This window comes from Elephas maximus, chromosome 10 (genome assembly GCF_024166365.1).
Source record: "Elephas maximus indicus isolate mEleMax1 chromosome 10, mEleMax1 primary haplotype, whole genome shotgun sequence".
In the NCBI taxonomy this organism is placed as follows: domain Eukaryota; kingdom Metazoa; phylum Chordata; class Mammalia; order Proboscidea; family Elephantidae; genus Elephas; species Elephas maximus.
Window position 1 is genome coordinate 66,697,874 of NC_064828.1, and position 23,736 is coordinate 66,721,609.

The following is a 23,736-nucleotide window of genomic DNA, read 5'->3' on the forward strand; positions in this document are numbered from 1 at the left end:
CAAGGATCGGAACTTTATCCTCTGAACAGTGGGGTGGTAGTAAAGAGTATTCAATAGGGAAGTGATCAGATTTGCATCTTAAAATGATCCCTCTGGCATCATCCAAAGATTCACATGGAATGAAATACCTAAAACAAACAGAATAGAGACCTAAGTTTATTATTGGTTACCAGGGGCAGGTGGGAGGGAAAGAGGGAAGTGAAAGTGATTGCTTAGGGGACACTGTGCTTCTGTAAAGGGTGATGGAAAAATTTAGAAATGGGTAATGGTGATGGTTCAACATAATGAACACAAATAACGTCACTGAACTGCTTATATGTTTAATGCTGAAGTAACAAACGTTCTGCTACATATGTATTTCCTACAATTTTTTTTAAAAAGATTGACATGGAGAATGAACTGGAGAAGTGTATGACCAAAAACAAATAGGTGGGTGAAAACTCTTTAAATAATTCAGATGAGAAATGATAAGGTCTGAACCGGGGCAGGAGCAGTGGGGATGGAGAGAAGGGGGTCAAAACAAGAGTTATTAAGGAGTTGAAAAGGCAATACTTGGGAACCAACTAAATGTGGACAGCGAGGGGGAGGGAAGAGTGAGTATGACTCTCAAGTTTGGGGCTACAGTGATATGAAGAATTTAGGACAAAAAGCAAATTTGAGGAAGTGATAATCATTCTAGTCTTATACATGTTGAGCTTTACTGCCTGAAGAACATAAAGGTGGGGGGCAATTGTACACAGAGGTCTGGATCTCAGAAAAGAGGTAAGGGCCAGAGGTGAAGATTAGGAATTCATCAATTTATTGGTGGTTGAAGCAACAGGGGCAAGAAGATAACCAAGAGGGAGTATGGAGAGTTAGAAGAGAGCCAAGGAAAAGATGATGAGGAACACCAAGTTTAGGGGACAGTCAGGGGAGGAGGAATCTGAGAAGAGGAGCTGGACAGAAGAGCTGCTTCTTGTGAGTTGATGGAAGAGGAAATTTCAAGAAGGGATCAGTCATCAGACTCAAATACCACAGAGAGGTCACATGAGATGTCCGTTGAATGCGACTATCAGGAGATGACCTTCACCAGAGCATGTCGGAGAAATGCCAGAGATAGAGGCTATATTTCTAAGTGCAGTTGATGTGGAAGAAAACAATCAGCCAAACCGAAGACATCATGTTGTGTTTGGATTCAGAAAAAAATATCAGAAATTAGCATTTAAAAATTGCTCAATTAGGAAGAGTTTACATAATATTTTTTTATAGCTTTTTCAACAATGCACCTTAAGTGAAATTAGCAAACATCCTGCTGCTTCATTTATAACAACTGATTCAATTTAGGAACTATCATTTATTTCACCTAGTCATTGCATCAACCTTGAAACAAACTCCAGTTTAAGGACAGCATAAGTGATCCGAACATGTATTTCCTCTTAGATTATAAACAAGATTTACAATAAAAGATTGTTCTTGTATTGTTTTCTTTTGTTGTCATGAGATTTCTCCAACAGAAAGATCCATGATGACAAAATGCAATCTGATTTGAGATTTATATTCTTAGCCTAAGAAATGCAGCTAGCAAAGCAAAAAAAAAAAAAAAAAGAAAAATCTGATTCTGTTCTTAAAGGGAAGACATATTCCTGTTTTTGTAAATATTTTATTGTGTTTTTGGTGAAAGTTTACATAGCAAATTAGGTTCCCACTTAACAATTACTATACATATTGTTCAATAACATTGGTTATATTTTCCACACTGTGTCAACATTCTCATTATTTCTGTTCTGGTTTTTCCGCTTCCATTAATCTAGCTTTCCTGCTCCCCCCTACCCCCCACCTTCTCATCTTTGCTTTGGGGTAAATGTTGACAAAGGGAGACTTATATTTCTGATTTTCTATTTTCTTTTTGAAAGAAGCTTTCCTTGATTAATATTACACAAAGAGAGAAGTCAAGTCTGAGTGTAAACCTTTGTTGAAAAATCAGCCTGTAAGGAGTAATATGGGGCTAGTTTTTTGGTTTGGGGGGTGGTTTTTGGTTATTATTTTGTTTTTGTGTTTGTTTTAATATTGGAAAAACTTAAGCTCTTCTATGGGCTCTGAAGAAGTCAATAGCAAGGAAAAGATGGAAGAAACAGGAGAGAGAATAAGAATTACTGCCACAGAAGGGAAGGAGTTTGCCTTGTACAGAAAGGACCCTTCTTCTGAACTTGAAGAAAAAAGGTGAGCATTGTCATGGCCACATGATATTACAGGTGAGGAACAATTTCCTCTGTGAAGAAGACCAGCCCGTCAGCTGAGGAAGCAGGGGAAAGGGGGCTGCTGCATCATGAGGAAAGTGCTGAAGGTTAGGAGAGGAAGAGCAGCAGGGATAAGCAAAGACTGACAAGGGCACCCAAGGATCCAAGCAAGGTGGCCATATTTACTTTCAGTTTGCCCCATGTAGTAGAGAAATGCTTTTAACTGCCTTCTGTCTAAAATAAATAAAAAGAAAATGAGAAAAATAAAAGGGAATAAGGAATAGACAAGATGATATTTACTGTGCAATTAAGAGATGGGGTTATCATTATTCATTCACTTATGTATTCATTCAACAAATATTTATTGAGTAGTTATTATGAGCCAGACACTAACTTAGATGTTGTTAATAGTAGGTACCAAAACAGATGTCTAAAACTGGGGTCTCTAGAGAAGCAAAATCAGCGAAGCAGATATATATACAGAGAGAGAGGGATTTATATCAAGGAAATGGCTTACGCAGTTGTAGAGGCTAGAAAGTTCCAAGTCCATGGGTCAGGCTGGAGGATTCTCCTGACAAAGCTGTAGAGGCTGACAAATCCCAAGATCAGTAGGTAAGCTGGCAGGTTGCTGGTTCACTGGCTGAGGAAGCTGATGAATCCCAAGATCGGCAGGTAAGCTGCTAGCTCAAGTCCCAAGAACCAGAGGTCAGATCAGGAGCCAGCTGCAGGATCCAGAAGAAGCAAAAGCCAGCGAGCTTTGTCAGAAAGTCCACATGTATTAGATGCAGGCCACACTCCCAGGGAAATTCCTTTTCAACTGATTGGCTGCTCATAACAGATCTCATCATGAATGTGAGTACATAACATCAGATCTCATTAGGGAGAGGATTATACCACTACATAGCTGCCAAACTACATCAAAACTGCCAAACCACTAAGAATCATGGTCCAGCCAAGCTGATACACAACCTTAACCATCACAACAGATAAAAATTTCATCTCATCAAGCACACACTCTAGTCCTTTCCTTATATACCAAGATAAAACTGTTGCCATCGAGTCGATTCCAACTCAAGGTGACCCTATAGGACACAGCAGAACTTTGTAAATCTTTATGGAGGCAGACTGCCACATCTTTCTCCTGTGGAGCAGCTGATGGGTTCAAACTCCCAGCCTCCCAGTTAGCAGCCAAATGATTAACCACTGCACCACCAGGGCTCCTATGTACCAAGATACCAAAAATATCAAACTCATTGCCATCAAGTTTTTTCCAACTCATAGCAACCCTAGAGGACACAGTAGAGCTGCCCCATAGGTTTCCAAGGCTATAAATCTTTATGGAAGTGGACTGCCACATCTTTCTCCTGTGGAGCACCTGGTGGGTTCAAATCATCGACCTTTTGGTTAGTAGCCAAGTGTTTAACCACTGTGTTTAACTCATAGTGACCCTATAGGACAGAGTAGAACTGCCCCATAGGGTTTCCAAGGGGTGGCTGGTGGATTCAAACTGCAACTTCTTGTTTAGCAGCGATAGCACTCAACCACTGTGCCACCAGAACTCCTTAAACAAAGACAGTCCTCATTAAAGTTTCTAAAAAGTCCTTTTTACCAGCATCCACTGCTATGTAAACATGCCAAGGGACAGCATCTCTTCCTAATGGAGGGCTGAAGTGCACAAAAAGTGTGAATCAGCTACAATTTAAGACAGGTCGGTTAATAATTATCCCAATAAAACTGGAAGGACATTTCAGCAAAAAGAATGCCATTACTCAGTCTGGGATGTGGCCAGACTTCCAGACTTAACAGTCTCTGACAGGATTAGTATTTTCTGATAATCCACCTGACAGCTTCTTGTTCAGAATGTGATTTTCTAATTAAGGTACTAGGCACGAAACTACTTCTGGACAAAGCAGCAGACCAACCCCAGCCCCAGTGCCGTGAAATCAATGCAAGTCCTGCAGGTGCTTGCTGCAGAAGCTGAAGGGGGCAAAGGGATGTGGCCACATCCTTTCCAGTCAAGTTTCAGGATAAACAGATTTAAAGGAGAGAATGGTAACCAGAGTTTGGCCACCTTGGGAAGGAACGTGCGTTTAAACAACATCTTTCCAGACTGAAAGCTGCTCAGACATGGATCACCATTTCAAGAGTTTGGCAAGCTGGGTTATATGAGCAGCCAAGTGCATAATTGCCAGGAACTGGCCAAATCCACCGAGACACCAGTCACTTCTGAACGCTGAAAAATGTTTGTAATATACCGTAATAAATGTAAGCCTGACTCAATGAATCAGATCAGAGTCGCAGACTAGGGATTTCTGTACAAGAGGGAGATGCTTACTGAAATCTGACTTTTCTCAGCTGCCATCTCCCATTTCTGGAAGAACAGAACTGTTATCTGACGGCCTTGCCAATTTCTGTTATATAGTTAAGGTCATTAATATGTATGCTTATAACATATATGTTTTCAACTCACTGTGAATTCACTTCAGTATGAAGTGATGAAAATAATATGCTCTTTCTCTTTATTTTAGATTATATTATACATGAGCTAAGTATTAGTGATAGATAGATTTAAGAGTATCAGATTCTTCTCCATTCCTAGCAAATTTCTCTGTCCTTTCCCCTCAAGACCAATGAGATGAGATGGGGGAATGATACTAGCTATACTCCCCAGTGACAGCCTGTCTGATTCAAGGCCTCTCTAGGTTTGGAGGAATTGGGGTGGGTGAATAGTTCAGGAACCAGCAGAATTTTCTCCTAAAAGAAAGATGGGAAATCAAATTGGTTATTCTAGGCTGACTCTCACAGCTTCTTTTATGTACAGCCTTGTATCCTCAAGTTCAGAAATTCTATTTTTCCAAAGATTGATCCAGCCAGAGATAACTGATTTGTACTTAACAAGTTCACTAGGAAATCCTCTGAGCTCAGACAGAAGCCAATCCATTCATTTTCAACTAGTAATTTCATTCTCATAATAACCCTATGGGATAGAACAGGAATTATTATCCAAGTGCTAGAGATTAAAAAAAAAAAAAGGGGGGGGGATTATAATTCAGGTTAGGTGACTTGTCCAATGCCACACAACTAATTGCAGAACTAGAGCTTGAATTCAGGTCTCTTGCTTTCAAAGTGCTTGTGTTTTCTGCTATAGCATCCCACCCTTCCTGGCAAAAACTCAACTTATAAGTGCAAAATGGTTTCCAAAGAACAAAGTGCACTTGTAGGGATGTGCAAGGCAGGCAACAGGTAAAACAGGCAGTGTACAAGAAGCTGATAATGGATAGCAGAACCCATGTGACTGAGGGTCAGGAGCCAGCATCAAGTTCCAGGGCAAGCTAGGGATTAGGAGAAATAGCAAAAGATAGACAGGACTTCATTTAGAATCAGGGCACAAATGAAATGTAAACTGTCACAGGACACAGCAGAAGTCAAGTTAGGAAAGCTAAGCAAAGGGCATGCTTGGTGGATTCATTCGCACAATTCACCTCCAACTGAGTTTCTGGAGCACTCTCCTCCAGCTCCTTCAACCTCTCTGTGAAAGGAAGAAACAGTCTAGAACCAGCGCAGAGCCAGGCCTGTAGGTGGAGCCAAGTGGCTGCCAGCCACAGGGCTGAGAGGAAAAGCGGGGCAGCCAGCAAGCTAGGCAGGCCACTGCAACACCAACACCACCCTTCTTAGTTGAACATTTTTTTCTACCTATTTCTCAACTGTTCTAAAATGTTTTGCTGATTCTGTTTTACCTCTGGAAAACTTTCTTAAAGATGGCTTAAGAGACCTGCACAACTTGCACAAGGCAAGGTCATGGAAGCTCCAGAGACACATTCAAACTCCCTGAGGGACTGAATTGCTGGGCTTCGGGGAATCTCTAGCTCAATTGGCATAACATAGTTTATAAAGAAAATGTTCTACATTCTACTTTGGTGAGTAGCATCTGGGTTCTTAAAAGCCTGTGAGTGGCCATCTAAGATACCCCACTGGTCTCACTCCTTCGGAAGCAAGGAAAAATGAAGAAAACTAAGGATACAAGGGAAAGATAAGTCCAAAGGACTAATGGACCACATCTACCCTGGCCTCCACCAGACTAAGTCCACTAAAATTAGATGGTGCCCAGGTACCACCTCTTACTGCTCTGACAGCGATCACAATAGAGAGTCCTGGACACAGCCAGAGAAAAATGTAGAAAAAATTTTAACTCACAGAAAAAGACCAGACTACTGGCCTGACAGAGACTGGAGAAACCCAAAGAGTATGGCCCCTGGGCACCCTTTTAGCTCAGTAATGAAGTCACTCCTGAGGTTCACCCTTCAGCCAAAGATTAGACAGGTCCATAAAACAAAACAAGACTAAAAGGGCACATCAGCCCAGGGGCAAGGACTACAAGGCAGGAGGGGACAGGAAAGCTGGTAATAGAGAACCCAAAGTCGAGAAGGGAGAGTGTTGACAGAGTCGTGGGGTTGTTAACCAATGTCATAAAACAATATGTGTACTAACTGTTAATGAGAAACTAGTTTGTTCTGTAAACCGTTACCTAAAGTATAATAGAAACAAAAAAAAACAAGATGGTTTAAGAGAAAACTTTCCTAAAGGTGGCTTAAAAAGGTAGCAAAATAATTTACCACTCAAACCAATACATTTTTGAGAATGAAAAGGAGAGCTGTTACTATTACCCAGGTACAACAGGCATAAACCAAGACTAACCCAGGCCAATTTGAACTTGCAGTCGCTCTAGCTTGATAGGAAGCACTGATCACTCCCAGGGCTCAGATGTGCCAGGGCACATCTCATGGAGGGTGAGGTAATCTTGCTAGGATTGTTTACAGGAGTCACCAGGGGACTCCTGGGAAGTAACTTCCCCTAAGGGAAGAGAAAGTAAAAGTACACAAATTAGGTTCAATGACACCAAGACAGGGCCAGATGGAAGGGATGATTCTCAGGACTGCCCAGTGTTGCCTGTGCCCAATGCCCTCTGGCCCAGGTCCATGAATTTAAAAAGCCAGCAAAACATCTCTGCAGGACATTGAAGATGCAAGTGCTAGCAATACTCCCGTACCAGCAATTTCAACAGCAACAGAGCAGGTGCAGTTGGTGCTGTAGTTTGGTGTACGTCAGTGGGTCATTGCAGCACCTTGGGTGAGTGTCAGGATGGCTCCTGCTTCAGGCTTAGGCAGCAAGCCCAGGCACTACCCCAGCAAATGGGAGCAGTAGAGCAGGAAGTCAGTGGGTACCTTGCTCCTATATCTCAGAGCCTAGAGGAAGTCACCTATGAGGACTTACTGAACTATTATGAGGAACGGAGATGGGCTACAGTTCTCACGCAGTGGATAGAAGAGGTACCAGAGAAATGTTTTTCCGTAAAGGATAGTTATTGTGAGCTGGTAATACCTGGGAAACTTAGTAATATTTCTTCCATCACAGTATGAGATGCTCACTGTTATGTCTAAATTTGGGAATTTTCTTAATTTGGAACCACTCAGTTCATATCAGTATTTTTATGGCCCAAAGTGGGCATGTACCTCTAAAATATATACATCATAATGATACTTAAATTTATAAAATAATACAGAAAACACACATTACTTACATAATTAGCAACATTTTCCAAAATTTTCTAAAAATTGTACATTTTTGCAACCTCTTCAAGAATGGCATCTACTGATTCTCTCTGATATCTAGCAAATTAGTTAGCCTTTCAACAATTTAAAATCAGATGCTGCTTTAAAATAAAATTACTCACGAAATGGCTAAGATGAAAAAGACAGGCAATACCAAGATGTTGAGGTAGAGCTCACACACTGCTGATGGGAATATGAGTTGGTACCACTTCTTTGAAAAACTGTTTGGCAGTACCTACAAAAGATGAACATAATCTCTTCCACTCCTAGTATATACCCAACAGCAACGTGTACAAATGTTTACCAAAAGTCACAGGCAAGAATGTTCACAGCAGCACTATTCATGAGAACCAAAAACTGGAAACTACCCAATGTCTATTACCAGTAAATTGGATTAAAAAAATTATGGCATACTTATACAATGGACTACAACAATGAGAATGAACAAGTACAACTAATTACACACAACAATATGGACGATTCTCACAAACATAAAGTTGAGCAAAATATTCTCCTTACATATAACTCACAAACAAGCAAACTTAAGCTACCGTGTCTGAAGTCTAAATAAGAGGCTACCTTGGCAGAGCTAGAAACTATAAGGGGGCACAAGGAGGCTTATGGGTGCTGGTAATGTTCTTGATCTGGATGCTCATTGCATGGGTCCAAAATTCATCCAGCATATTATTTGTCACTTCTGCTGCATTCTACTAGTCAAACAAGTCACTAAGGCCAGGCCACATTCAAGAGGAGAAGTATTAGATTCCATCTCTTAATGGGAAGTGGCAAATTCACATTGCCATTGTGGGATGAGTGGTATTGTTGTAAAAAATACAATCTATTTTAAAATTTAAATAAATCTTACAATCTACCCCAATGATCCAGTACAAATTAGAACTCAGCATCATTCTGGGGCAAAGCAGAAACCTTAGAAAGGTAAAGAAGAAAGTGAGAGCACTAGCAACCAGTGCTCACAAGAAAAGGAAGGATGCTCCAGGTTGGGTCAAATGCCCTCTCTGGACCAATAACTGTGAGCACAGGAAAAGAGTACTTTTATGGGTCAGTCCCAGTCATGCACCCAACAGGATCACATGAAATGGGAGAGAAGCAATTAACCAAGGGAAGAAGCAGTGGAAAAATAACATATGTCTACTCCAGATGTCGTTCACTATATGTAATGATCATCTCCAAAGAAATTCTTAAACTTGGCATGTCAAGAAAGGGGAAGTATGTTCTCTCCAAGTTAGCATTCAACTCCAAGATTCCAGTGTTCTCTCCCTAACACACATGTCAAACCCATTAGTATTAATATTAAAATATTTTAAAAATATGAATCTGGTTGTAAAACATACATCCAAGTGCAACTACAAATGGCAATCATGTTTAATTTCTCTTTGAGCCCTTCTCAAAATACTCATCTATGAACACATGTTAACACTTTTCTCTGGTAGTTTGAAAAATCTTCCACAGTGTTTTGACCACATACATTTCTGTTAACAGCCATGAGTCACACATCAAAAAATTAACTGAAGACTACAGGTGTGACAAGCTGAACTTAAGCCCCCACTCCTCCTCTCAGGGGAAAGCCTTGTGGATTAGGGAGAAACCAAGTGATCATGATGCCATTTAACCAAATGGCTCAGCCAGAGACCTTGGCAGTCAGAGACCCTTTATAATGACGGAGCCAAGCCAGACAAAGGACAATGCCTTAGCATAATAAGGACAGTTATTACTTTGTAAGATAGAGACTTAAAATTGTGTTATTAAAAGATATATACATTTCTCTTACAGACCAGATCACAGATGGTCAAACTTTTTCAGTTAAGGGCCAGAGAGTAAATATTTTAGGCTTTGCAGGCCAGTCTGTTTCTGTAGCAACTACTAACCTCTACCATTGTAGCATAAAAGCAGACTTAGACATTACTTTAATAAGTGTGGCCATGTTCCAATAAAACTTTACCAAAACAGGCATCTGGGATTTGGTCCATGGGTGATAGTGTGCCAACCCTTGGACTAGACAAAGAAAACTACTACACAACATACAAGGTCATAGTAGCTCCATAGACACATCCAAACTCCCTGAGGGACCGAATTGCTGGGCTGAGGGCTGTGAGGACCATGATCTCAGGGAATATCTAGCTCAACTGGCATAACATAGTTTATAAAAGATATGTTCTACATTCTAGTTTGATGAGTAGCATCTGGGGTCTTAAAAGGCTGTGAGTGGCCATCTAGGATATTTGACTAGTCTCACCACTTCGGGAGCAAGGAAGAATGAAGAAAACTGAAGATACAATGAAAACCCTAGTCGAAAGGACTAATGGATCACATCTACCACAGCCTCCACCAGGCTGAGTCCAGAACAACGAGATGGTGCCTGGCTACCACCACTGACTGCTCTGACAGAGATCATAATAGACGGTCCCAGACAGAGCTGGAAAAAAAATGTAGAACAAAATTCCAACTCAAAAAGAAAGACCAGACTTGCTAGGCTGACAGAAACTGGAGAAACCCTGAGAGTATGGCCCTTGGACACCCTTTCAGTTCAGTAATGAGGTCACACCTGAGCTTCACCCTTCAGCCAAAAATTGAACAGGCCCATGGAAAAAAGGAAGACTGAAGGGGCACACCAGCCCTGGGGCAGGGACTGGAAGGCAGGAGGGAATGGGAAAGCTGGTAATGGGGAACCCAGGGTTGAGAGGGAAGAGTGTGGACATGTTGTGGGGTTGTTAACCAATGTCATAGAATGATGTGTGTACAGACTGTTTGATGAGAAACTATGTTGTTCTGTAAATCTTCAACTAAAGCACAATTTTAAAAAAATAGAGAGAAAAAAACTAAAACACAGAGGTGAATTTGCTCTTGTCTTTGGATAGTTCAAGAGAAAACCTGGACACAGCCCTGCTGGTGGAAAGAACAAATGTAAGTTGAAAAATTCCAGTTTATTCCAGCCCTCCATCCCCTTCCTATCATGGGACCAGAGCTTGTCCTCTCCTCTCTGTAGAGTCAGTAGGAACTAGAACAAATTGAGACTAAGTTGACATCAAACTGAGGCCAAAGGAGGCAGAAGTTGCACAACATTCAAAGGGACTGGGACTTCATTATCCCATGGAGAGATAGTACGCTCTGAGGAAATGGGTACAATACCTGATGCTGAACATTTAAAAGGAGATCCAGGGTAGCCAGGCTGGGAGAAGTAAGGAGAAGGTAAGAGTTAGGGAATGAGGAGTAGCAAACATCCTGAAGCCCACCCAGAGAGGTTTTGCTCTCCCTGTGTCACACAGAGGTGTGTATAACTTACTTAGAGCCCAGGTCCCAATCTTCCTTTGGACCCTCTCTTGAATCCTTCAGTAAAAGAAGCTTTTAAGCCTCCTACAAAACTCTGCTTCATTTCCTACCCACTCTCTACTTCACCGAACCAACTCCTCCCACATTAGCCTCCTTGCTGTTCCTTGAACACACGTAGCACATTTTCACCTCAGGGGCTTTGCACTTCCTTACCCTTCAGACTGAAAATTCTGCCCCTAAAGAGTCAAATGGTTCAGTCCCTCTCTTCATTCAGGTGTTTCTCAGATGTCACCTCCTCAAAGATAACTTCCCTAACTTTTATATCTACAATACTGGCCTCAGTAGACTACATCTTGTTTTAACTTTCTTCATAACACTTACCACTCACTACCTGGCTTATTAAATATCTACTGTTTGTCTGTCTCTCCCAATATCATGGGGGCTCCATAAAGGCAGAGATTTTGTCTGTTTAGTTCAATCTGGTATTCCCAGCACCCTGAAGAGTATCTAGGACACAGATGACGCTCAATAAATATTTACTGAATGAATGGATAAACCAAAGTCCACCATGTATCTGGCCTGAAAAAGACATGTAAGGGGGTATCCAGAAAGTGGGGAGCCTTCTACTCCATAACAATTCCCTAGGCACTGACCACCCTGTGTGGAGCAGTAAGAGTGCAAGCCAGCTGCAGGCCTTAAGACCAATCTCTTTCCATTTCCCTGTTCTCCAAGCCCCTAGAATAACTAGAGATGACTATGGGAAATAAAAGAAGAGGGCTGCCTGACTAGCTATGGTATTGTGTTAGTTTTCTGTTTTCTTGTGTTATTTGTTTTTAGGGGAGGAGTGGCTGTTTTTAGAGAGTAGGAATTCATCTTGCTTTAATTAAAAAATGAAAATGATACAACCTTATTTCAGAAGTCTTGAACTTCAGTGGCTATAGGGCCTTGTAACGGAGTGACATATGACAGTACATGAAGGAGTACTGAGAGAGTAGTGAGACTTATAGATAAATATTTGACCTAAAATAGACCTAACTGCCTTTAAAGGAATTAAAGAGAATGCACTGTGAGCTTTTGCTTATTGTTTCCATATGGGAATATAGCCCCTTTGTTGCCATATCTACTTTTTTAAGAGACCCCCACCCTTTTTTTAACGTAGAATTTCCAATGATTAAAACATTGTACAAGCTAAACATAACATGTCTACAGACCAGATGCAGCCTGTTGGCTATAGATTTGCAAACCCTGCTTTGGTCTTTATTTCAGCCCCATATTTAGAGCAATCAAGCAGAGGGGACAAGGGTAAAAAGGAAGAGAAGAGGCAGAAAAAGAACAAGAAACTAGAAAAGAGAGAAAGCAAAAAAAGTAATATAGAAAGAGATTGGTAAAAAAGGAAACAAGCAAATGTGTAGTTTTATAAGCTAAGTTTTGGGATAATTTCTTATACAGTAGTAGATATCTAATATAGCATTCGTCTCAAGAAATTATCTAAAGAATTGGAAACTAAAACCACGCGAAGTAGGAGAAATGAAATAATAAAGACAATAACAGAAATTAATGAAATAGTAAACAAACACGCAAGAGAGGGGGTCAACATTCCAAAAGTTTGTCCTTTAAAAGGAAAAATAAAATCAACCTAAAAATATTTTTTAAATGCACAACACCATTTATTATAAATTCCATGTAGCCAACTGATTCTCATAAAATGCTTTTGTTTATCTTTGCAAAACTTTTGCATGGTTGCATGTTACGAACAAGGGTAATTGCAACACAGATGTTGCTTGATATATTCATTTATGTTAAAGAGCAAGACAACAAAGATGTATGTCGAAACCGCACTCATTCATCAATGACCTGAGTAAAGCCTTTGCTGAATTGCATAAAAAAAAAAAACATAACAGTTTTCAAATACTGAAAGAACTCAGCTTTTTGTGCTCATAATGTAACAGCTATAGATATGACACATTATTAAACTAAATCTGCATTTGGCCCTTCTGGGGGCATTTGGCAATGGCAATACTTGTTATGACTGACAGGGTGCTACTGGCAAGTAATGGGTAGAGGTCAGGGATGCTGCTATGTATTTTACAATGCTCAAGTCAGCCCCTATCCAAAATGTCAATAGTGCCAAGGTTTAGAAACCCTGGTCTAGACAATCGACAAAACAATAAGTCAAGCCCTAATTTGTAGTGTTTTTTGATTTCCATGTTGTAAATACTCTTACCAGGCCAGCTTTAAGCAAACATGACATCTCTGAAAGTAGAGATGGGAAGAGCTGTGCCAAACACACCATTGTATAGTATTTCTACTCTGCTAGATACAATAGATACAAATAACCTCAAGAATCCCAGGCTATTACAAGTAGTTCTTGACTCACCACAGGGTTTCTGGTCCACTGACTCTGTCATAAGTCAGTTCTGATGTAAGTCAAATACCTCATCTTTTCTTTTCATTATTATTACCTTTTATTATCAATATCTTTATAAATCTGATCTTTATCTTTGGGGGCTAGCATGAGAATGATAACATCAGCAAATTATGCACTGCAACACTGTATGTAGTACATATTAGTAACAATAAGATATCCCCCCCAAAAAAACCAACAGATGATGATAAGTGCAGTTCAACATAACTGGAATACAGGTATGCAATGCTTAATGTGCATGATATTTTCTGTAAAATACAACGTTATGTCATTTGGACATTGCAGATGTCTCAAGGGAGTGCTCTGCCAGGTTCTGTCCAGCTGTCACCATCTTCTCTAAGCCAGCTGCAGGGAAGGCCAGCCTGCCTGTGAGAACTTACCAGGGAGGGGATGGTGCAGGCCAAAAGGGTTGAGGGAGCCTGAGCCAGGACTGGGGCTTCTGGGGGTGCATACCTTTCCATCTTTGCCCTATTGGACCACACCGAGCAAAACCCTCTGAGTCACAGGAATCAAAGAGGACTAAAGTTGGGACTTTGGGCCTGGGCCTCCATGGCTGCAGACTAGGTGGCTTCTGGGCCACACAGCAGCTGGGCAGAAGTGGAGTTCCAATCTCAAGATGAGGGTCTGGCATCCCAGCACTCAGACAGCTGGGTGCCCCAGCCCACGAACATATATGCAGTAGGACCTTGCCTGATAGGACATTAAGGGAGGCACACCTGTACATCGTATGTCACGGACTACCTACCTACCTATACTTGGTGTCCCTTGGAGCTCCTCCTCCTGGTTTTAACTGTAAACTGGCAATTAGAGAAACCATGGCCTGGAAGGCGTGGCCAAGATGGCAGAATAGACGCTTCCAGCAAGCCCTCTTACAACAAAGACCTGAAAAAACAAGTGAAAACAAATGTATTTATGACAAGCTAGGAGCCCTGAACATCAAGGGCAAGGTTAGAAAATGAACTGAAAGGCAGGAGGAGGAAGAGACTGTTCAGAAGCGGAGAGGAATTACCGGACCTGAGTTGCTGGGAGCCCTCAGGCACCATTCCCGGGAGTGGCTGCAGTGGGCTGGTATTAGCATTAGGCCACAGTTTCCTCAGGAAGAAGCAGCCAGCCATACAGCCTACTCACACCTCTGGAACCAGAGAATAATAGCGCTCTCGGCAAAAGCTAAGTACTTGCGGATATTTTACCGCGCATCCCACCCCCAAGCAGGCTTCAGCGGCTGTTGATTTCCCTGGGCCTGAGATAGGCCCTGCTGAGTGCCTAGAGCCATCCTCCAGGCCCTGAAGAAGGAATAAGTTTGCAATTGGGGGAAAAGATAATTTGCCTGCTCCACTCACCTGGAGAGCTCAGGACAGAAGCGGCTCCTGTCCAGGCATAAACGGTCCGTGGACTTTGAGTACCTTTCCCCTCTGTATGGACCTGTGTGGGGGCCTGTTACAGGAGAATAGGCCCTTGTTGGCAAACTACAACTGTTTCAGCTGTGTGGTGGAGAGGTGGATGTTTGATGTCTGACACTGCTTTGCCCATTAAACAGGGTCCTCACCTACCCACATCAGGGGCCTAAGGACTGGCAGCTCCACTCAGGTCACCCAGCTACCTGCAACAGGGGTCCAAGGATAAGTGGTACCTCCCAGTCCTTAAAATCAAAAACATTGGGTGCCCACGGTCTGCCTACAGAACCCACCCACCTGTATGCTCTAGGGAACAGGGACACACTTTCCTCAGAGACACTTGAGGGACGATTCTCAGCCCCCTGCCTTGTTCAGAGCATGACCCCTGCTGCAATCAGATACCGGTACCTACACCAATCACCCCTGCCCCTCTAAGACTGTAGGACAGAGCCTGTACCACACACTTGCTGATCAGCTACCTGGACACCTGAGCTGAATTCATGCAACAAAAGTGAATGGACTCCTAGACTGATATACCTGATAACAGCTCTAGCCATCTGGGGACAGGACGTCAGAGCTCCAAACGTGAAAATAATCAAGCTATCTCAGTCAAGCAACCCATCTGGGCATATCAAAACAAAACAAAGCAAGAAGCTATGATACAGTAAGCAAACATAAAATAAACTAATACAATAACTTATAGATAGCTCAGAGACAACAGTCAATATCAAGTCATATAAAGAAACAGACCATGATTGCCTCAACAAGCTCTCAAAACAAAGAATCGAGGGATCTTCTAGATGAAAGTGCCTTCCTGGAATTACTGGAGGCAGAATACAAAAGATTAATATACAGAGCCCTTCAAGACATCAGGAAGGAAATCAGGCAATATGCAGAACAAGCCAAGGAACACACAGATAAAGCAGTTGAAACCATGGCCTGACATGGTGACCAGAAATTCAAGCCCCTCAAGGATGAAAGTCTGGGTCACCTCACCAGGAAAACAACCCAGGCCAGCAGAAGTACCAAGTGAGGGGGAGAGGACTCTAGAATAGATGGTAGAGAAATAACATAAATTATGGCCTCAGAACCAACCACAGCAGAGAGGGCTGTAACATGTTCCATTAATCTTCTTGTAAGTTAATTAAGCACCTTATAAGTTTTTTTTAATAGAAATTACCAACTACCATCATCCTGAAGAAAGAGCAAAATAAATTCAATGCAAGATATAAGCAGAACTGAACTTGGAAGAGGTGGGCTGTATTAGATGATGCCAGTTCTCTACCCACATCCTCTCCACTCCCCTTACCATTTTCATGTACACCAGTTTCCAGAGTGTTTTCACTCCTTACAGCAGGTTCTCACACCTCTCTATTGGAGGGCTACCCACAGGCTGCTGAAGCCTACTTTGCCCACATTCTCAAGAGAGCTAGAAGGGCCTGGGAATTTATATACCCCAGGGAATATATCCTTTAACCAACGGCTGACATTGGTACTCCAGCTCCTATGCCCATGGTTAGGATAATTCTAAGGTATGACAATTCTTTCTCAAGAGCTCTCTTGTGGGACTGAGACAAAGTTACCTGCCAACAGATTTTGCTTGTTACCGCACCCTTTCCTGTCCTACTTCCCTACTGCTCCACTGATTTTTCCTGGGGGCACATCTTCATAAACCACTTTCACATAAATCCTCATCTCAAAGTCTTCATCTAAGGAACCTAATTTAAAACAGGAGCTATGTTATTTAGTGCATACAAGTTTAAAATAATTATATCTTTTTGGTGTATTGAACATTTTTATGGTTATGAAATGGCCCTTTTATCACTAATACTGCTTCCAGGCTTAAAGTCTTCTTTTTCTATTATTTTCAACCTTTCCATATCATTATATTTTAAATATGTACTTTGTAAGAAACATGTAATTCAATTTTGCTTTTTTTTTTTTTTAATCCAGTCTGAAACTATTTAGTCCATTCACATTAAATATTTGGGTTTAAATCAGCCATCTTACTCTTTATTTTCTATTTATGTCACCTGTTTTATCTTGCTTTTTTTTTTCTTTCCTTGATCTTGGATTGATTAAATATTTTTATTTTCCATTTTCTCCATTAGTTTGTTAGTTGTACATTCTCTTTAATATTGTTTTAGTAGATACCCTAGAGATTAAAACATGCAACCTTGAATTATCTAAGGCTAATATATATAATTTTACCATTTCCTGAATGATTTATGAACCTTCATTAATTCCATTTACTCCTTTCCCAACTTATATGCCATTGCTGTTGAGCATTTTATTTATAAATACATTTTAAGTTCAAAATATATTCTTATTTTTCTTTTATGCAGTCATTAGTTGCTTATGATTACCCATACATTTTCATTTTCTATGGTTTTTCATTCCTTTCTACATCCTTAAGCTTCCATCTGAAGTCATACTCCTTCTGCCTAAAGAACAACCATTAGGAGTACCCTTAAAATGAGTATGCTGGTGATAAATTCTCTTAGAGAATAAGAGTTCGAGATATAAATCAAATGTCAACATGCCATTTGCAATACAGATGCACCACTCCAGTGCTCAAAATACCCCATTAACATATTTATTAAGATGCATACTTTTTTAACTTTCAACATCTCAGATTGGGTTATGTCTTAAAATTAAATTGGCATTTTAATATTAATTTGCAATGTTTTTCCTTCTTGGCTTCCAAGATCACCCTGCTTCTCTGCATCAAACTGATGCAAAAAGCATGGAGGTACATGTGTGCAATCTATAAGCTAGGCCTAGAAATAGTTCACATCACCTCCAATCCATTAGCTAGAACTGCAAAGGAGGCTGGGAAAAGTAGTCCAGCCACGTGCCCCAGAAGAGGAGGAAACTGGTTTAGTGAAAAGCTAGCCAGTCTCTGCCATACTCCTTCCTGTGCAGGCATTTCCTATTTTATAATGCCCCTTTTCTGGACTCTAAGCAGGCCACCATTTTGTTGGGATATTATTTATACAAACATGATAATATACTGGATCATGCTAAATATCGCTTTCACATTCAGTGTGCCTTAATTTGCCTATTAGATTTTGAAGAGCTCTGCCCTAAGACCTGTTTTTTTCTTAGATTAATTTCTGCAAATCACCTGATTATGTATTATGTGTACATTTTACTTGCTTGAAACTTAGTAGGTCACCTGTGCCTAAGTTCTGAGGACATTGTATTGAGCACACCCTGAATAAGCACAGACCCCAAAATTTTCCAGATATAGCTATAGCATAGTGCTTAAGAGTATCAGCCTCTAGCATCAAATCCCTACTCTACCACTCACAAACTGGGTAAGTTAACCTTGGGCAATATGCTTCATCTTTCTGTACCACCTCTTTAAGCAGAGAAAGGGTTTAAAGGAAAAAAATGCAGATAAAGCTCTTAAAACATCACTGGTACATAATAAGTATTCAGAAAATGGCAGCTATTATATATTACATGGTGCTCGGCTGCTGACCAAAAGGCTGGCAGTTCAAACCCACCCAGAGACTTCACGGGAGAAAGACCTAGTGATCTGCTTCTTTAAAGACTACAGCCAAGAAAACCCTATGGGGAAGTTCTACTCTGCGACACGGAGTCACTATGAGCTGGAATCAACTCAATGGAACCCAACAATAACAACAAAGACCACTTGTCTTGAAATATTTCTGCCCAACCACCAAACTCTGTTCTTTGTCCAAAATAGGTTTTTACTCCATACAAAAGCCTGTCTTTTATTTTTGAATTATATACATTCCTGCCTTTGGTTTAGGATGAGCTATCTATGACCTTTTCTGGCCACCCAATTATTTCTTGGTCCTCCCCCCTCCCCACCCCAGAAATAAGAACTGAGGGACATCTTCTGTCCCAGAGTCTCTGGCATCTGTCACAGGCCTCCTTCCCAGAGGACCCTCCCCCCTCATTTATTCCTCCTTCTCTCCAGCCTTCCTTAACCTTCCACCCTCTTGTCAACCCAGCTGCTTATTTTACAAGCACCATTCAGTTTCTTCTGGCGTTCTTCCCCACTACTCTTCAGCAGTTAGAACAGCTCTAGGTTTAGCACAGGCATATTAAAGGCAATATCCTTTAACTTCTTAAGTTTGGAGCAGATATGCAAAAAGTTTTTAGTAACCAAATAAAACTTACAGAGATAATGACAGATAGTGACATGCCTAGCTCTTATGGTGAGTATTGACTAGTAAAATGGTCTAAGCAATTAGGTTTTCACGTGATTAATAATTTTATAAGAAAATCAAAACAAAAGTTCTTTTTTCTCTTTGTCATGCTTTTATTATCTATAAACAATGCTTGTAGATTTGTCTTTTATAATTTAACCCTTCATACACATACAACGCACAGAGCTAAAAGATGAATTTATTGGATTTGTTGCCCGATAGCCCAAGTTTCTTGCACTTTACCCGCTTGTGCCACTCATCATTTTGCTTCTTCCCATCCTTTGCCTCCATCCCAATCCCAATAAAGTATGGAGAAGTATACCTAACTGTTCTTAAATGCAAAGAATGGCAATTCCAGGTTTTCTGGATGTAAAAATGAGTTGAAACAGCAGAAACTCAGGGCTGTGAGACAGTGGATGGCTAGGCCAGTAAGACAGCACTATCCCTACTCTGCAGAGACTAGAGTCAGGGAAGGGGCTGAGCGCAAAGGGGAAGCCTGGCCAGAGACAAAGGCTGAGAGAAGGCGAGTAGGCACAATGGGAGCTCCCAACATCCAGAAGTAATACGGTGGCAGGCGATGAGAAGAATGGAAAAAAAAGAAAGCTCAGCTGATTGTGAAACCTGATTTTGAGATTAGGGCAGAAAGAAGACAGTGGTTAAAATAGTTTACCTTCCAGAAACTGCACAAAAGATGCCTATGGGTTAATCAAGCTTATCCTAGAGAATGTGGCACCTAGGTTGTGAGGCTGGAGGTTGGTTGTTGCGTTTGTCTTCTTTTCGTTGTTTCATCAACTTTCCTGGGCCATGCCCTCTATTTCCAATAGCACAACCTGGTGGGAAGTTCTCCCTCCGTCCTCAAACTCCATCCTGATCTCTATCTCCATTCAAGGTAGTTTGGTTTTTAAGCACATTCAAATGCACACCTCAGAGGGGGCTTTACCATCCCACACTCTCCACATCCTACCCACTTTCTGGACTCGTGAATTTCTCAGTGGCCTGGTAGGAAAGTAAGCATGGCAAGTGCTTCCACCACTATCTTTACTCCAACACATCTGCCCAGTCTTACTTACTTTAACCTTTGAGAGAGTAGGGTCTAACATGAAGTAAGAGGGCCCAGAACATGGAAAGTCAAACTTCACCTATTTCAATTCACCCAGCGCCAGTCTTAAAATATATGCAAATGTATTTAAAACCATGCATAGCCACCACACTTAAAGATTCTATGGTTCTAGTCATATCACTGAAAGTAGGTGCACTTGCAATATTTCCTGAATCTTTGACCTAAGGAAGAACTTTAGGTCCAAGTACATACTTACGTACATCCCCTTGAACACAGTGCCATGGCCATTAATATGAAATGCAAATTAACACATCAAAACAATAGTTGTAAATACATCATCAGTTCCTCAGCTCTACCAAAGACTTCAAAAAAAGAAACAAACCTATATCAAAAGAGGATGGGTATAATAGACTTGGGGGACATCCATATCAACTGGCACACATAGCTCATAAAGACAATGGTCGACATCCTACTTTGGTGAGTAGCATCTGGAGTCTTAAAAGCTTTCGAGTGGCCGTCTAAGATACAACTATTGGTCTCTTTCTGTCTAGAGCAAAGGAGAGTGAAAAAAAACAAAGATTCAAGGGAGCAATTAGCCCAAAGGGCTAATGGATCACATGAACCACAGCCTACACAACCCCAAGGTCAGAAGAACTAGATGGTGCCCAGCTACCATGACCTACCTCTCTGACTGGGATCACAACAGAGGGTCCCGGAGAGAGCAGGAGAAAAATGTATAACAAAAAATCAAATTCACAATAAAGACTAGACTTACTGGTCTGACAGAGACTGGAGGAACTCCCAAGACTATAGCCCTAAGACACTCTTCTGACCTGGAACTGAAGCCATTCTCATAAATCACCTTTCACCCAAACAATAGACAGGCCCATAAAATAAAGAATAACATCCAAGAAGAACATGTTCCTTAGAACAATCAATTATATGAGATCAAAAGGACAACATTAGCCCAAAAGCAAAAATGAGAAGGCAAGAAGGGGTAGAAAATCCAGATGAAAGGAAACAGAGAACCGAGGGCAGAAATGAGGAGAGTGCTGACATATTGTGGAGAATGCAACCAATGTCTTGGAACACTTTATGTACAAACTATCAAGTGGGAAACTAATTTGCTCTGTAAATTTTTACCTAAAGCACAATAAAATTTTTTTTTTAATTAAAAAAAAGAAGATAGGTATAAAGCACTGTTTCTTAAGTGGTCCTTGAGTTCTTCTAAACCATTTTTTTCTCATTTTAGCCTTTAATTTTGAAGGTACTAAAATTTTTTACATAAAATAGGGGACTTCCAAGAACACGGTAGTGAGAGCAGATCTAAGATTCCAACTCTCTCCCAAGAAACCACAATAAAAGCAACTAGAACGCCATATTCAGCCCTGTAAAAAATAAAATAACATAAAAACATTCTGAATCAATTGGGTGAACATCCTGTAATTGAGTACTGCCCACTGCTCAGTGTTTTGTGTGTATATTCACAATTTTCATTAAAAGTCAACTTGCAACAAGCCAGGCCAAATGACAACATGACATACTGTATTGACAATGTTTCTCGGTAATTTCCAAAAAAAACTAGGGGGCATTAGAGGTAGCAGAAGGCATGCAAAATGATGTACATGCAATAGTTATATTGCAGGCATATTGTAGATTTCATCTTCAAACATAACAAGTTCTAATAGTTCATCAGTCAATACCCAAAACCAAACCCATTGCCCTTGAGTCAATTCGGACTCAGCAACGCTATAGGACAGAGTAGAACTGCTCCACAGATTTTCCAAGGCTGTAATCTTTACCAGCACAGACTGCCACATCTTTCTCCTGAAGAGGTTGGGAGGTTCTAACTGCCATCCCTTCAGTTAGCAGTCGAGCACTTAACTACTGAGCCATTAGTCAATAGTCAACAAGATTGTGCTATCAATATAATAGAGGGGTGGTCTAAAATGAGTTTGTTTTTATAAAGGGAAATTAATAGCAATGATGAAGATAATAAAGATCTATTACATTCAAATCAAAGAATCAATCTACAAGTGAAATGCAAACCACAAATACATTTTTACACTATTTCACCATTCAAATTCAAATCCCACAATGATACATTCTGCAAAAGAGTAACACCTATCACATCAATATTAACTTGAATTTGAATGGCTTCATTTCTGTATACTTTTAATTTATAAATTTGTTTTGTCTTATAATTGTAGAAGAGCAACAAACATAAGGATTTTAAACCTATCTTTATGTCTGAACTTATATGATGATAAAATAATTTAAGTCAACACTGATGTCAACTATTTAGAGCAGTGGTTTGCAAGCTTTCTCTCTAAGGAGCCAAACGGTAAATATGTTAGGCTTTGCAGGCCATATGGTCTCTGTCACAGCCACTCAGTTCTGCCCTCATAGCACAAAAGCAGCCATAGACAAAAGTAAATGACTGAGTATGGCTGTGTTCTAATAAAACTTTATGCACAAAAACAGGAGTGGGCTAAATTGGGCCCTGACAGTAGTTTGCCAACTCCTGCATCCAAGAGAAATATTTAAGTCACATATGTAATTTTAAATTTTCTCATAGCCACATTTTAACAAAGTAGAAAGAAATAAATGAAATTAATTTTAATACTATATCTCCTTTAACTCAATACATATAAACCGTTATTGCAACATGTAATCCACATAAAAATTATTAATAAGATATTTTACATTCTTTTTTATACTAGATATAAAATCTAGAGCTTATTTTATACTTACCACACATGGCAATTTGGAGTAGGGGCATTTCACATTCTCAGTAGCCACATATGGTTCACAGCCTCCCTATTGGACAGGACAGATCTAGAAGACCTTCCTGACTGCAGAAGCTCCCAGTGGGTTTCTAAATCAAACTGTGCTGTCATCTTCACTAGCAAATTCTTTCTAATAGCTCTATACACACTGGCTTTCACAGCATGAGTCAGGGAGCTGAAACTTCTCGATCTTCATGTAACGTTGCTCCAGGTGACTTCCTTCCCCAAGGCCAGCCAAATGGAGATGGAGAATGGGGGAGAAAATAACGGAACACCTTCTAACTAGATTATAGCCGATGATGCTTCAGCACCGGCGCTGAAGGCTCTTTTGGCATCTTTTAATCTCCCTTTCATACAGTATTATTTCATTCATATTTAGTGAATAGGAAGATTGATCTACACCCTAACTTGTCTAGATTCTGGAATGGTAAAAAATATATAAAATGTCAAGCACATAGGGCGTCTCCAGTCTGGATTTTTAGTCCGTTTCCTAGTATTCGTACGACTAGCTATGACCGTACTTATCATCTATATGAGTCGGAAGCGACTCCACGGCAACAGGTATAGTCTATACAATGTGGTGTGTTTTGATGTGACCCTCTAGCAAAGGTGCCCTTAAAAAAGAAAAAAAAAAAAAAAACTTTAAGAAATCAAACAAAAACTCCCTGCTCTGGTACCACTCTGATATCCTGTCACGGAAAGCACCGTTCTCCATCATGCCCAAAGCGCAGTGGCTGCCTTTAAACGCTTCCCCCCGCCCCGCCCCTCCAC

At 40.7% G+C, this 23,736-nt stretch overlaps 1 long non-coding RNA gene across 1 annotated transcript in view; it reads right to left on the reverse strand.

Annotated features, from left to right (window-relative positions):
* The window catches only part of LOC126083887 (uncharacterized), a 90,170-nt gene extending 66,687 nt beyond the window's left edge, over positions 1-23,483 (reverse strand). Inside the window, exon 1 of the long non-coding RNA XR_007518889.1 lies at positions 22,931-23,483. This is a non-coding gene — a long non-coding RNA (uncharacterized LOC126083887). The remainder of the gene's footprint in view (positions 1-22,930) is intronic.
* Positions 23,484-23,736: the final 253 nt, after the last annotated feature.